This window comes from Phodopus roborovskii, unplaced genomic scaffold (genome assembly GCF_943737965.1).
Source record: "Phodopus roborovskii unplaced genomic scaffold, PHOROB, whole genome shotgun sequence".
In the NCBI taxonomy this organism is placed as follows: Eukaryota; Metazoa; Chordata; class Mammalia; order Rodentia; family Cricetidae; genus Phodopus; species Phodopus roborovskii.
Genome location: NW_026125052.1, coordinates 31,319,624 through 31,334,090, shown reverse-complemented (window position 1 = coordinate 31,334,090; position 14,467 = coordinate 31,319,624).

The following is a 14,467-nucleotide window of genomic DNA, read 5'->3' as shown; positions in this document are numbered from 1 at the left end:
GGTCTGCCGGGAGAGGAAAAGCTACCAGCCAGGCCTGGAGCCATCTATTCTATTATTCTGATTTGTCTTTAAAGGGACAAGAGGGGGATGTGTCCTCTGTCAGCTCCTCAAGTTTTATCATGGTTATTGGCCTAGAGAGCCTTGCGAGCGTGGTCTTCAGAGTGACACAGAATTGATTACACTTTCCGCCCCTTGACAGTCTTTCCAGGCCTCTCTCTCTGGAGGGGGGGAGGGCGGGGAGAAAAAGAGGTTCTTGCCAATCTTGCTATTGCCATAAGTGTTTATTTATTTGGCTTGTGCGTATCACGGCTTCCGCACTATCTACTTAGAAAACTCTTTCAGTAACTGGGTGGCTCAATGGTTAAGAGCACCAACTCTTCTTCCCGAGGGCCCAGGTTCAATTCCCAGCACCCACATGGTGTCTCACAACCACCAGTAACTTCAGTTTTAAGAGACACAAAGCCTTCTGGCCTTTGCAGGCATCTCGTGGATATACATGAGGACAAAATGCTCATACATGTACAATAAGATGAGAAGAAGGGGAGAAAGGAAGGAAGGAAGGAAGGAAGAGAAAGAAAGAAAGAGAAAAAGGAAGAAAGAAAGAGAGGAAGGACGGAAGGAAGGAAGGACGGACCCTCTTAGTGCGCCATCGAGGTGGCTCGGTGGGTAAAGGTGCTTGCTGCTGAACTTGATGGCCGGAGCTTGATCTCTGTCTGGTTCTCATGGCAGAAGGAGAAAACTGCTCTTGCAAGTTGTCCTCTGACCTCCGCACATGCGCTTTGTGGCACCCATGAAGCTGCTCACAAACAAACAAAATAAGTAACTGTAAAAATAAAATTTGCAACAGGAAAATTGAGAGGGGGGTGTAAACATGGGCTCCCACCCCTAACTAAGAAGCAGCGTGCAACTGATACCCTGGCAAAGGGACAATTCATTTTCTCTGGAGGAGCCTTATTGGACATCTTAACCACGCTTCAGGGCAGGCCCCACACCCAGGCACAGTTGGCCAACACAAAATGATCTCAACGGTGTTCTTGTAGACTTTTTGGTCTCGTTTTACTTGTTTGGGCATTTTCTTTTTTACTGGTATTTTGCTTATATATTTTGGCTTCCTGTTCTTGTTTTTTTTTGTGTGTGTGTATGTGTGTTTGTTTTAATGAAAGAGAGAGAGAGATTAAGTTGAGTGGGGAGGTGGTGAGGATCAGGGAGGAATCGGGGGAGGGGGAAACATGATCAAAATATATTGCATGAAAAATTTTAATGAAAAAAAAAGCATAAAACAAGACAGTTCTTAAAGATAGCTCGTCCCAAGGCTGAACATGAGTCTCGCACAGTTGCTGAGACTTCTGGGTAATAGACTGAATGCCGCCCGGTGTTGCAGGAAGACGTCTAACAACCACAGTAGCGTGGTCCCTCCTGACTGCTGCTCTGTGGCTCAGACCTTACCGGAAAGAGCCCAGAAGCTTCCATCCCCCCCAGTGGAGTGAGCAGTCAGATGCGCGTCCTTCAGTGCAACACCACTTTGGAGCCCCTGGCCTCCCTGCACCTCTTCTCTGTGACCAGGGCAGAGACACTTAAATGCATGGGAAGCCTGTAGCTCTTGTTCCTGAGACAGGCAAGATCAGCTACACGGGGTGAGGCAAGCTATGGGGAAGTCCTTGCAAGCACAGAACCCTACTGTGTTCACTCACGGAGGGCAGAGGGCAGCAGGGTCAGGTTTGCAGGCCACACAGGGGGCCTCCTTGGATGAGCAGGACTGTCCCGGGACCCAGGGAAGACTCCCAGTGTCTGCTTGCTGAACAGGAGGCCCACTTGCCAGATACTGCTCCTGTGGCCTCTGGGAGTGGATGCAAACCTCTGAGGTGCCCAAAACAAGCCTTTTGGATACCTGGAGCTGTTCTATGATTCTAGGCACTGCGGAATGTGACAGGTGGCGGTACATGGGGCAGCCAGCTGAATGTGATGTGGCTTAGATGTCCTGTGGCTCTGGGTGCATGGCACTGGGAAGGAGGGGTGGAGTTGTGTGGACACACACAGGCATACATACACAAAGCTCCCTCCCCCAACTCCCACGCTCCATCTAGCCAGGCTAAGCAGAAACTGGAGCAGCAGTCTGAGAGCCACATGGACAGGCAGCCTTTGTAGGAATCGCAGCAGGGGCCCGGGTCTTGAACGTTAAAAGGATTTGAGGCCCAGCAAGATGAGGTGGCTCAGTGGGAAACAGGCGCTTACCGCCAAGTTCAGTTCCTGGGCCCCACATGGTGGAAGGAGAAAACTGACTCCCGAAAGTTGTTCTCTGGCCTCTCCTTACACCAGACATAGCACATACATGCACATGTGCCTGCATGCACGCACACACACGCTCTCTCTCTGTCCCTCTCTCGCTCTTTCATGCACACACAAACACACAAAATAAATAAGTGTAAAAAGTAAGCATTTGAGGGGGCACAGGGAGTTCCAGCAGCAGGGTACCCCTGGGCACTGAGGAGGCTTAGCAGCTCGCCCAGCTGCCCAATGGCTGGGAAGCCTCCTGCTCACTGGGCGCCTGGAGTATGATTCCTGCAGGCCTGTGACTAGGACAGCGAACCCACTATGTGAAGGAAGGAATGGGAACCATCACCTAGACGACTCCAGCCCATAATGCCACCTGTATCCACAGCGACCTCAGGACTCGGATGATCAACTCTCAGGACCTGTACTACAGCCTGCCTGAACACAGCTGACTGCCGTGTGCCTCCTCCCTACTCTCATCCAGGCTTCAGCTGGCCTTGGTGTCCCCAGTACAGGAAGTACTTGGGGCCTAAAATACAGGAAGTGCTGAGACCTGCAGGTGGGGTCTCAGTACTGACGGGCAGGATGGTCCCCAACGGTCACAGGCCAAACTTGTTGCACTGGAGAAATTCAGCCCAGCAAAGCACTTTACCTAGAGCCATGGGTACAGCAGGCCCTTCGGGGATTTGGCACAACCCCACAGGGGACAGAGAACCAGCTCCAAAACCTCCTTATGACCAAGGGGCAGTGAGAGCCGTTCTGTTGTGATTGGCAGATGATGTGCCCAGAGCAGGGCCCTCTGCTCACCCGCGGAGGAAGCTGAGGACCAGCCAGCAGAGGTGCCATCTTGGCTGAGTATGGTTGCTTGGCTCCCGTCGCTCATGGTCCCCCATCCCCATCTCCTCTGCTCAGAGTGCTCTCTGGCAGCCATCTACTTCTCTTCCTGAGTGCCCAGAAGACAGCAGAGAGCTGGCGGCTTCTAAGGGCTGGTGGGAGCAGGAGAGAGGCCCGTTAGCATCCCCCAAGTTCTTCTTAACCTCTGGGTAGTGGGAACATGAGGTCACCCCCTATTGTGACACAAGAGCAAAAATGCCTCCAGTCACTGCCCCGCTGTGTCTCACAGCACACACACACACACACACACACACACACACACACACAAAGCAGCTAGAAGACGGGCAAGACTTCCTCAGTCCTTCCAGGAAGGGGACCCTGACAAGGAAACTCCCCTCTGAGCTCCCCCAACTCCACTCCGAAGGCCAGGCTGAGCAGGAGGCATCCTCCACCTCAGGAGAAGGAAGACAAGTTGAGCAATGGGCCCAGAGTCCTCCAGGGTACTGAGGACAGACTGAGCCCAGCTCAGCGAGAGAGCTTGGAGACTGGGCTGGCCCTGGGCCCGGGCTGTGTATTAGTCATCATCCACTGTAAATAGACACATTGTTCTCTGCTAAATACAATCCAGGATGGCCTCAAACTTGCTCTGCAGCTAAGGATGACCTTGAACTCCCGGCCTGCCTGTCTCCACCTCCCATGTGGAAGGGTTACAGGAGCGTGCCACCATGCCTGGCATATGTGGTGCTGAATCGGACTCAGGGCTTCATACATGCCAGGCAAGCAGTGTACCAGCTGAGCTGCATCTTCAGCCTGAAAGAACAGAATTCTTGGGCTGGACTCTCAGGTCCAAAACGCAGCCCTTTGCCTCTTGAAGGCCAGCTCTGTTTTAACAGCAAGAGCAGATGACCTGGAGAGAATAAACCCACAGCCCTGCCCAGGGAGTGTGCTGGCGGGAAGGAGCTGGTGGGTTCTCAAGAGTCACGGTGAGCTTCACCCCTAGAAATCTGCCCATGCAGCCCAGTCACCCCTCTATGCCCAGCACAGGCGAGCATATCCTATTGTCAGAGGAGCGGCTAGGCTTCAGAGGCCATTTGCGTTTTCTGCCTCCTCCTCCTCTGGGAAAAAGTGAGTAGGAGGAGTTTTCAGAAAGGATAAATCAGAATCAGATTACTCACCTGGGCTGAAAACCCCAGCACTGAAAAAAGAGAAGAGAAAGGGAGGACAGAAGGAAGAGAGGGAGGAAGGGAGGGAGGGAGGCAGGAAGGGAGGGAGGAAAGGATGGATGGAAGGAAGGGAGGGAGGAAGAAGGGAGGAGGGAGGGAGGGGGAAGAGGGAGGGAGAGAGGGAGGGAGGCAGGAAGGGAGGGAGGAAAAGAGGGAGGGAGGAAGGGAGGGAGGAGGGAGGGAGGGGGAGCCCAGGCTTGGTGGTACTGATCTGTAACCTGCACTTAGAAGACTAAGGAGGGAGAATCGAGAGTTCAAGTACTGCTTGGCTCCAGAGTGAGGTTGTTTCAATCAAACAGAAGCTGGGTGTGGTGACACAGGCCTGTAATCTCAGCAATCAGGAGACAGAGCCAGGAGGACCACTGTGAGTTTGAGGCCAACCTGGGTAGACTATGTAGCAAAGGCCTGCACACACACACATGCAAATACACATGCATGCACACACAGATGCACACACAGATGCACACACAGATGCACACACACACATGCAAACACACATGTACACATACACTTGCATACACACACATGCACACGACCCCTCTTTGAGCCATAGTAAGAATTTGAGGCAATGGAGCCATGAGTAAATACCAGACACAGATACTCACGACTGGCTGGGGGCCACCACCCATGTCAGTCACAGTCTGCAAAAGAGGTGTTCAGCTTAGAGCGTGACACCTGTTTGGAAAGCCCACAACTGGAACAGGCAAACTGCTTTGGGGCTGCCTGGCTTCCTGGAACCTCTATGGCTTCTTCATGAACCACAGCATAGCAGCAGTAGAAAACACCTCTGGCCTCAGAAATGCTTCTTACTGAGGGTTCTCGTTTACAAGGCTGTGGGACTGCGAGACACTGCGAGACAAACTGTCACCCACCACTCCCTCCCAGTTGGCAACCACGGGGGTTCTGTGCCTTCAAAAGTCATTTTTGGCCTTACACAAGTATTCATCCTGTTTTCCCTTGCGGAATGGACTGGACTTCCAGTTATTTTAAGGGCTTCATTTTCAAAATCAGACCAGGAGTGGGGATGTTTTGTGTAGAGCAGGGGGGGGGGGTTCAGCGGCAGTGGGGGGGGGTGAAGCAGGGGGCAGGGGGAGCTGGGGAGACCAGGGGGGGACAGGAGGGCATCTGTGTGTGTTGGTCTGTGTGTGCATACATGTGGGTGTTTGCGTGTGAGTGTGCATGTGCATGTGTGTGCTGGAGTGTGGAGTCTCACTCATGGGAGGGAGCGTGAGTGTAGACTCATGCTGGCAGAACAAAGCTGGAGACGTCTCTTAAACACTAATAAATAAAACAAGCAGGCCAGGCTAAAAATAGAGGCGGCTCTCCAGCCCGGCAGCCTGGCAGCACCCGAACAGCGCCGGCTCCGAGGGAGGCAGCTGTGGGTCTGAAACCTTGAAGCCAAGCTTGCGTGGAGTCTGGGGAGGGGAGGTTTTCTGTCTGCGCCCAGAGCCAGGGCCCTGTGGTCCTCCCAGAAGCCCTCTCTCTTGCTGCTCTTCCTGGCCTCGATTCTATCACAGCTTCCTGTCCCAGCAGGTGTCTCCTCCAGGTCACTTCCCAGGGCAGCCTGTACCCAGGGTAGGCAGAGGTTTCTGGCCTGGGGGGGTGCACCTTGTCCTTAGGTAGTACCATGTCAGGGAGGGCAGAGAGCCTGGGAGAGCTATGTGGTGTGTTTGTCTCCAGGAATGCAATCTGGAATTTACCTGAAGCCATGGCTCATGACCCCTTTGGGGTCACATGTCAGATATTTGCATTATGATCCATAACAGCATCAAAATTACAGTTATGAAGTAGCAACGAAAATGAGGGCCCGTATTAAGGGTCATTAAGGGTCGCAGCATCAGAACCGAACCGCTGCCCCATTGACCTGTCTTCCTTCCTCTCCAACATAACCCCCTCTTCCTGCAGCTACATTCTTCCGTTTGTCAGGTTTTCCGTCAACCCTGCCTTGTCCGTCTTCCCTTCTTCCTCCTCTGTGTCTCCCACAGGCCCCACAGGCTGAGCGATTGAGATCCCTTGGGGTTGGGAGCCCATCTCCAGGATGTAGCCAGAACTTCAGAGGGGACACTGAGAGGCAGTGAGCTTCCCCCAGGGGCCTCGCAGATTCCCAAATGCAGGCTGGAAACAGGCCAGGCCTTATTTTTGCTTTTCCATCCTTCGTGTCTTAGAGTGGACTAGGATTGGTTGTGCATGACAGTGTTTTTTGGCCTCTCAGGGGCATGGGATGCAGAGATGCCCCATCCCCGCCTCTCTGCCTCCCTGGGGAGAAGGGGTTCTTCCCAGCTCTAGCACAGCAGCAGGAAGGAAGCCTTCGGGGTGCTCAGCTGCTGGTCTCCGGGAGTCTGGGAGGCTTCCCTGGCCTGCAGCACAGCTCTTTGCCTGGGAAGGGAGGCCACCTTGTACTGGTGGCTCCTGCCTTCTGGAAGTTTCATAGTTGCATGGTCTGTGTCTTTTGGATAGATGGTAAGGGAGGATTGAACCACCAGCCAGCCTCCCCACAGGGGAGATTCAGCTTCGGGACTTTTGATGCCCCTGTAGGCAGTCTACATTAGCACAGGGTGTCCCTCACACTTCCTGGTTCTTCGTCTCCATGCACACCTCACATTCACCATTGTTGGTTCCCATGTGCGAACATCACCTTCTCCACTAGATGAGGGAAGGAGTTGTATCTGCGGCTTGTCGGGGACACAGCCGGGTGTAGGGATGGTTGGTTGCATGTATGGGTGAATGGATGGATGGGAAGGGATTGAAGGACATCTTGCTAGATAGATTGATGGATGAATGCATGAATTTGTGGGTTGCTGAATGAGAAGGCCAATGGATAAATAGATGGGTGAGTGGGTAGATGAGAGGGTGGGCTGAAGGATGAAAGAGTGGATGGATTGATGGATGGACGGGAGAGGTAAAGTGGATTAGTGAGTGAGTGGGTAGGTGGATGGTGGGGTAGGTTGGAAGATGAATGGTTGGGTAAGTAAGTGGATGGATAGATAGATGGGTGATTGGATGGATAAGTAGATAGGAGGTTGGGTTGAAGAATGGGAGGGTAGATGGATTGATGGATGGGCAATCGGTGGGAATGGGTGGATGATTTTCTAGATGCTGTTGGATGGAGGAAGGATGGGTAGATCAATTGTTAAGTGGGCCTCTCTCTTCATGGGCTCAGTATGTTTAAGCACAGAGAAATAGCCTCAGGCTTCCACTTGAAAGGGGACCCCATTAGTGATCAAAGGAGGAAGACCCCAAGTCCAGTGACACAAGACAAGTTCTGAAAAACAACACACGTGTTTGGAACAGCCCTGAAAATTATGTGTCTAAATAATACTGATGCTGCACTTAACCAAATAATATCACCAGCCACAGAGAGCAACCGTGGAGCAAATGTGCGTCCCGGTGCTGCTGGAGGCTTCTGGGACAGTTTTGGGCAGTCGGTTTCAGGAGGCAGCAGAACAGATGTCCTGGGTCTCCTAAGCCAAGGATGAGAGCTCCCAGCCCAGGTGCTGTGTCCTTATTGCCAGGACAGTCCGGAGTCAGATTCATCCTGGCGCCAGTGTGTGGGAAGGAGAGATGCTGAAAGAAAATGGTACAGGTGACATCTGGGGACTTCTGAGCTAAGACACACACACACATATACACATACACACACACACACATACACACACACCACATAAACACACATACACACACCACATATACACACACACACATATACACACACACATATACACACACATCACATATACACACACACACACACAGACACCATACACACACATACACACACACACCACACACACACATACACACACATACACACACACCACATATACACACATATACACACACACCACATATACACACATACACACACCACATATACACACATACACACACATACACACCATATATACACATACACACACATACACACACCACACACACCATACACACCATACACACACCACACACACACCACATATACACATACACACATACACACACACACCACACACACACACACACACACACACACACACACAGTCTGTAGTTTGTTTGGGCCCCTGTCCTGGAGGGCAGTGCACACTTTTCTTTTACTGGCAGGGTCATTCAAGCTGTTTTTAACCTCTCATACTGTAGCGCCCGCACTACGATCTGTTCCACTAATCGGGCGAAGGCCTAGAGATTTAAATAAAGACAAGGCAGAGGGTCATTCGTTCAATGGTAATGTCAGAATGCCAAATGCCGTTTATTGAGGGGAAGGAGCGGGCTTATGCACTGACTCACAGTGGAAAACAATCAAGGGTCAAGCATGCGAGTTCTCGGGCTCAGTTCCTCCCCAGCAGACGTGTGTTAGCAAATCAAGAAGAGATGCAAGATGTTCCAGCTGACACTGCAGAATGTTCCAGCCAACAGCGGCAGGCTTGCTCGGGGTCCATGCAGGGCCCGACATCATACCAAGTGGCTGTTTGTCCATGTTGGACTGAAAACTAGAATTCTTGAGAGCCTATCGGACATTGAAATTCCGTCCTTCACAAGGAATCTCTTTCTTTTATGTCAATCTGATAAAATTATGTAGATGACATGCAGGTCACACCATGCAAATTTTGCAAATTGGATGCCTTTGCTCTCCCAAGCCTTTGGGAGTACATAAGTCATAGTAATGTTTCCAGGCCGATCGTGCTAAGGTGTCTACCCTCACCTGTGCAGGAGTGTGGGTTGTCTTCCTGCTACCGTCCCTGGAAGCCTTGGCTGGGCCCTTCCACACCTTCTGTGCTGCCTGTTACCCCTGCTGCTATCCTGGTGTCTTGGTGCATGGTCTGGTCCTGCCCCTTTAAGACGTTGGTCACTGTTTATGAAGCAATCAGGTCCTGGCCCTTCCCACCCCACAGCTCACTCTCTGGGGCAGAATAAGAAGCCATGCTGTATTATCCTCCACAGGCCCTAAATTAAGGTCCTTCCCAGTACCTGGCTCCTCCATACCTCATGCTAAGTCATGTGGTGGGGAACTCTCTGCCACCCTCTGGACGGATGTCAGAGTCAGACATTGCCCTTGGTATGCAGAGTTTCCTTCTCTGCGGGCTCTCTGCTGACCTTTCTGTCATCACCTCATTGAGCCAGCAGCTGCTTCCTTACTTTGAAGCTCTCACTGTCTGTGGAGAACCTTCCAGGTTAAAGGGAAGCCCCTCTCTGCCTTTAAGACCGTATCATATTGTGTCTGACACGATTCCCTGCCCCTTTCTAGTGCTCTCACAGCTCAGGGCCTGACCATGGCTCCCACGCTCCTCTGCTCCTTCCCTTCTATATGGTAATTCAGTGGCAGCCCCTTTCTGGGGTGGCTGCTCTCATTTCTAGCGCCTGGACCGTTGTCCATGCGTTTGGTGGCACAGGTCTCCCAGAGCAGGCATGTGCCCACGGCCCCAGGCCTCGGGTGCCCCTCCGAGGCCTTTAGAAAGAGCTCCAGTAGCCTGCCTGGCGCCCAAGAAGAAATGATGCTCCTGCCGCCATCTCCGGGTGTGGAGATGACAGGTGTGCACCCCGTGTTAGGGTTACGCAGCGCTGGGGCTCCAATGCCGGACAGCGTGAGTGCTGAGGCGAGCTCTGTACCCACCCCAGCCCAGGCGCCTATCTTGGGGTCCACTTCCTTCTGTTCTCTAGTCCTCGTCCACCTGTGGCTGCAGTCCCTTCCCGTCGCCCATACCCTGGGGCAGTCTTAGTCTCCCTGGCCTCCAGGGAGACCCCGGCCAGTCTGGCCTGGGGAAGCTCACGGAGACCGAGCCCAGCCTGCCGGCCACGCCCCTGTGCCACGCCCCTGCTTCACCCACACCCCTTCACCTACCTGGGGGCTTCAAGGGTAGGAAGAACTCGCGGGCCCTTGTCCCCTAGAGGGAGTCTGTCTCTTTCAGTCTGTCTTGGGTTAGCCATGGCAGAGGCCAGCGCTTAGCCTGACTCCAGGCTGGGTCCTTACTCTGTGTTGTCTGTGAGAAACTGTCAGGAGCCACACTGAGTTTCCCAGGTCAGACTTGCCTGGAAGTGTTTATAGACAGAGGCAGGTGTTGAAAATTCATCCAGCATGCTGGCTTCCCGGGAGAGAACCAGGGAGGGCCTTACCAGGCTGTCTTCTCCCACAGCACCCACTGGGGCCTGCCTTGCCCCCAGCACATCCTTGAGACTGGGTGTGTTTCTGTCACACACAGGCAGGCCTTGGCAATGTGCTCACCTTTAGGTGGTGGTAGGTGAACAGTTTCTCCTCTGCCCCCCACACCACACATCCACTCCACACACCACACACATACACCACACACCCACACATCCACACACCCACACAGCCACACCACACACACACCACACATCCACTCCACACACACACCACACACCCACACACCCACACAGCCACACAGCCACACCACACACACACCACACATCCACTCCACACACCACACACCCACACAGCCACACACCCACACCACACACACACCACACATCCACTCCACACACCACACACCCACACAGCCACACAGCCACACAGCCACACCACACACCACACACACACCACACACACACTACACACACACCACACACCTACACCCAAACCACACATCACACGTCCACATCACACACCCACACACCCACTCCACACCACACATAAACCACACACCCACACAGCCACACCACACACTCACTCCCTCCCCATCCCCGAACTCAACCACTACAAGCTGGTCCATAACTTCCAGATAACACCTGGCCATGCCATGTATAGTTTAGACCCGTGTCTGCAATGGGCTACACATCTCCTTCCTGGGGACAGGGTGCCCGTCTCTCTCACTTCTGTCCTAGAGACACACTGTGGTGAGGTCTCCTCGCCAACAGCCAGGGCAGAGCCAGGCTGCGTTGACGCTGCCTCCGAGTGTGCCCTTTGTAGACGCTCCCTCCCTCCCTCCTTCTCTCTCTCTCTCTCTCTCTCATCTCTGTCTGTCTCTCTCCCTCCCTCCTTCTCTCTCTGTCTCTCATCTCTGTCTGTCTCTCTCCCTCCCTCCTTCTCTCTCTCTCTCTCTCTCTCATCTCTGTCTGTCTCTCTCCCTCCCTCCCTCCTTCTCTCTCTCTCTCTCATCTCTCTCTCTCTCCCTCCCTCCTTCTCTCTCTCTCTCTCTCTGTCTCTCTCTCCCCCTCCCTCCTCCTCTCTTTCTAGGTATTGAGGCCATTCTGGGGAGGCCCACATACCAACAATCCTGGAAACATTGGGGCACTCAGAGCAGTGGACCGCAAGACACTGACCACTGCCAGCCGCCACATGTTTGGTGGCTTCATCTCTGTCCCTGATCTTCTCTTGCTTTGAAGACCCCGAGGCAGGAGTCACACCTGCTAAGCCATACCAGACTCCAGGCTACAGAGTCCTGAGGCAACCAATAGGTGTGCGTGGCTGCTAAGTGTCTAAATCTGTGGGGTTACCAGAACCCAACCACTGGCGAGCAGTACACGATTCTGAGGGGAGTGAACGGCAGCCAGGAGGTCAGACTAGCTTTTGTGATTGCTTCCTTCTTATTCTTGCTATTGGTTGTCTTTGTTTTTTGTTTGTTTTGAGATTGGGTTTCATTATATAGCCCGGACTGACCTGGTACTCACCATGTAGACCAGGCTAGCCTTGAACTCACAGAGATCCACCTGCTTCTACCTGAGAGTGCTGGAATTACAGGCGTGTGCCCCCATGCCTGGCTTTTTCACATAGCCTCCTCCTCATCCTTATCTCCCAAGTCGTGCTTAGTCTTACACGGACTGTGGGCACTGGCTCACGTGTCAGGTGCTGGAGGGCTACAGGTGGCTGTGTCTGAGCCACTCTGGGCGGGAGACAAAGCTCAGATCGGGCTTTGTTCCCACTGCCTTGTCCCACCATAGCCTTGAACAGGCTTCCTGGGCTATGGGTGTCTATCTCATCAGTAAAACACGGGACCTGGCTACTGACAGGTTTGTGCAGGCCCAACTGGCTAATACTGTTAGTATGGAGGCCTCGTTCTTTGTTATGAAATGCCGAAGGCATTCCTGATGGCTGACTCACAAGGCTGAGGCTTGGCGAGTCTCCCTTCCAAATAAGGCTCCAAAGGCTCCAGATGCCAGGCCCTGCCACCCCTGTTCTTCTCCCCTTTAGAGAAGGCCACCCTGAGTGTATGTCCTCAGAGACCCCGAGGCAGGGCCTGCCCCTGCAATGCTCACTTTGGGTTTGGCCTCCGTAGCAGGCAGTCTGAAAGCCTGGGAGCTGCCTCTGTGGTTGCGGGAGAGGACATTTGGAGTCAGGGGTGGAGGGAGATGGTGAGGAGGGCCACTGGAGACTAGTGTGTTCCCCAACAAGGTCTGGGGATCAGGCCCCTCCTCTCCCTATTCTCCACCCTCTATGGAAAATACCGGGACTCTGCAAAGGAGCGATTCACCCCTAGCTCCAAGTCACTGTGTAAATATCAAAACCTAATTTCACCCATTAGCGGCTCATCTGCTTCAGAAAGGCTAAAGGTCATGACTGGGAGATGACTTGGTCATTAAAGTGTCTGCCATACTAGCAGGAGGGCCTGGATTGGATCCCAGAACTCACATAAAAAACCTAGCATGGTGGCGTACACTTGTAACCCCAGTGCTGTGAGGGATGGACAGGGGCATCCATGAGGCTCTTTGGCCAACCAGCCTAGCCTATTGGAGAGCTACGGGCCAGTGAGAGACCCTACAAAATAAGTAAGTAAGTAAATGAGAGAGAGATTGAGCAAGAGCAAGGTAGTCAGCATCAACCTCTGTTCTACACACACACACACACACACACACACGAATATCATCTCTTACACACACACATGAATATCATGTCTTATACACACATACATCTATAGGAATACCATCTCCTACACACACATGAATATCATCTCTTACACACATTTATAGGAATATCATCTCTTATACACATCTATAAGAATACCATCTATATACACACACACAAATATCATCTCTTACACACACATACACACACGAATACCATCTCTTACATACATACATGAATATCATGTCTTATACACACATACATCTATAGCAATACCATCTCCTACACACACACACACGTACACACACATGCACACGCACACACACACGCACAAGTTAAAGGCCATCAGTGCTCCTTTGGTGCTCCTGGGATGGTGCTCCTGTGACTTTAGGGAGGACAGCAGGCACAGTGCAGGAGGGATGCGTGGTGGGGATGGAGCTCCATTGGTGACTGTGGGGGGGGGGCCAAACAAGGGGGAGGTCCCTGAGGTCATCCAGTCCTCTGTCACTCACCGAGGGATACGAGGGATACGGATATGTGACTAAACCAAGGCGGACTTCGAAGCTGGTCCCTGGGGTCATCCAGTCCTCTGTCACTCACCGAGGCGGACTTCGAAGCGGAGAGAGCTGAGACAGGAGATGGTTTCTTTCAGATGTCTCACAAAGGGATGCTGTTTGCTCGTGAAACATCTAGGCAGGCTTGTGTGCCTGAACACTGGGCGCTGATACGATCTGCGAGAGACCGGAACCTTCAGGAGGTGGAGGCTAGGCTTGCTGGAGGAAATGGCTCACCTGGGGAGGGCCTTGAGCCTTGAGAGCCTGGTCCCACTTCCTCCTCACTGAGGATGCGCATGGCTAGGTGACCCACGGTCCTGCTATCACGTGCTCCCCACCATGACAGACTGTGTCTCTTCTTAAAACGTGCTCTGAAGTGAAACCTTCCTTTCCTCAGCTGCCTCTTGTCACTGTTTGGTCACAGCTACAGGAAATGTGGTGCCAATGAGTGAGTGAATGAATGAATGAATGAGCAAATGAAGCAACTTTCCAGAGATCCCAGACCTGTTCCCGAATTACACTTCCCCACAGCTCTTTTGAGAGTCCTCTCACAGGCCTGGGGTACCCTGGGGTCCCAGCTCCCCCGATTCCAGAGCCCATCATGGGCTCTCCTCTCCCTTCCCCCAGGGTCCAGGCCATGTCTTCCTCCAGGCCAGCCATTGCTATAGAGCCCCGGGTCACAGGCCTCGGGTGGCTACTGCCCCTCATTCCCCAGGCTGCACTCATATGCAGGCTATGATGTGGGCTTGCATGGAAGCTGGGAGGCTGAGGTGGAGGCTGGGAGGAGCTCTCTGGGTTTC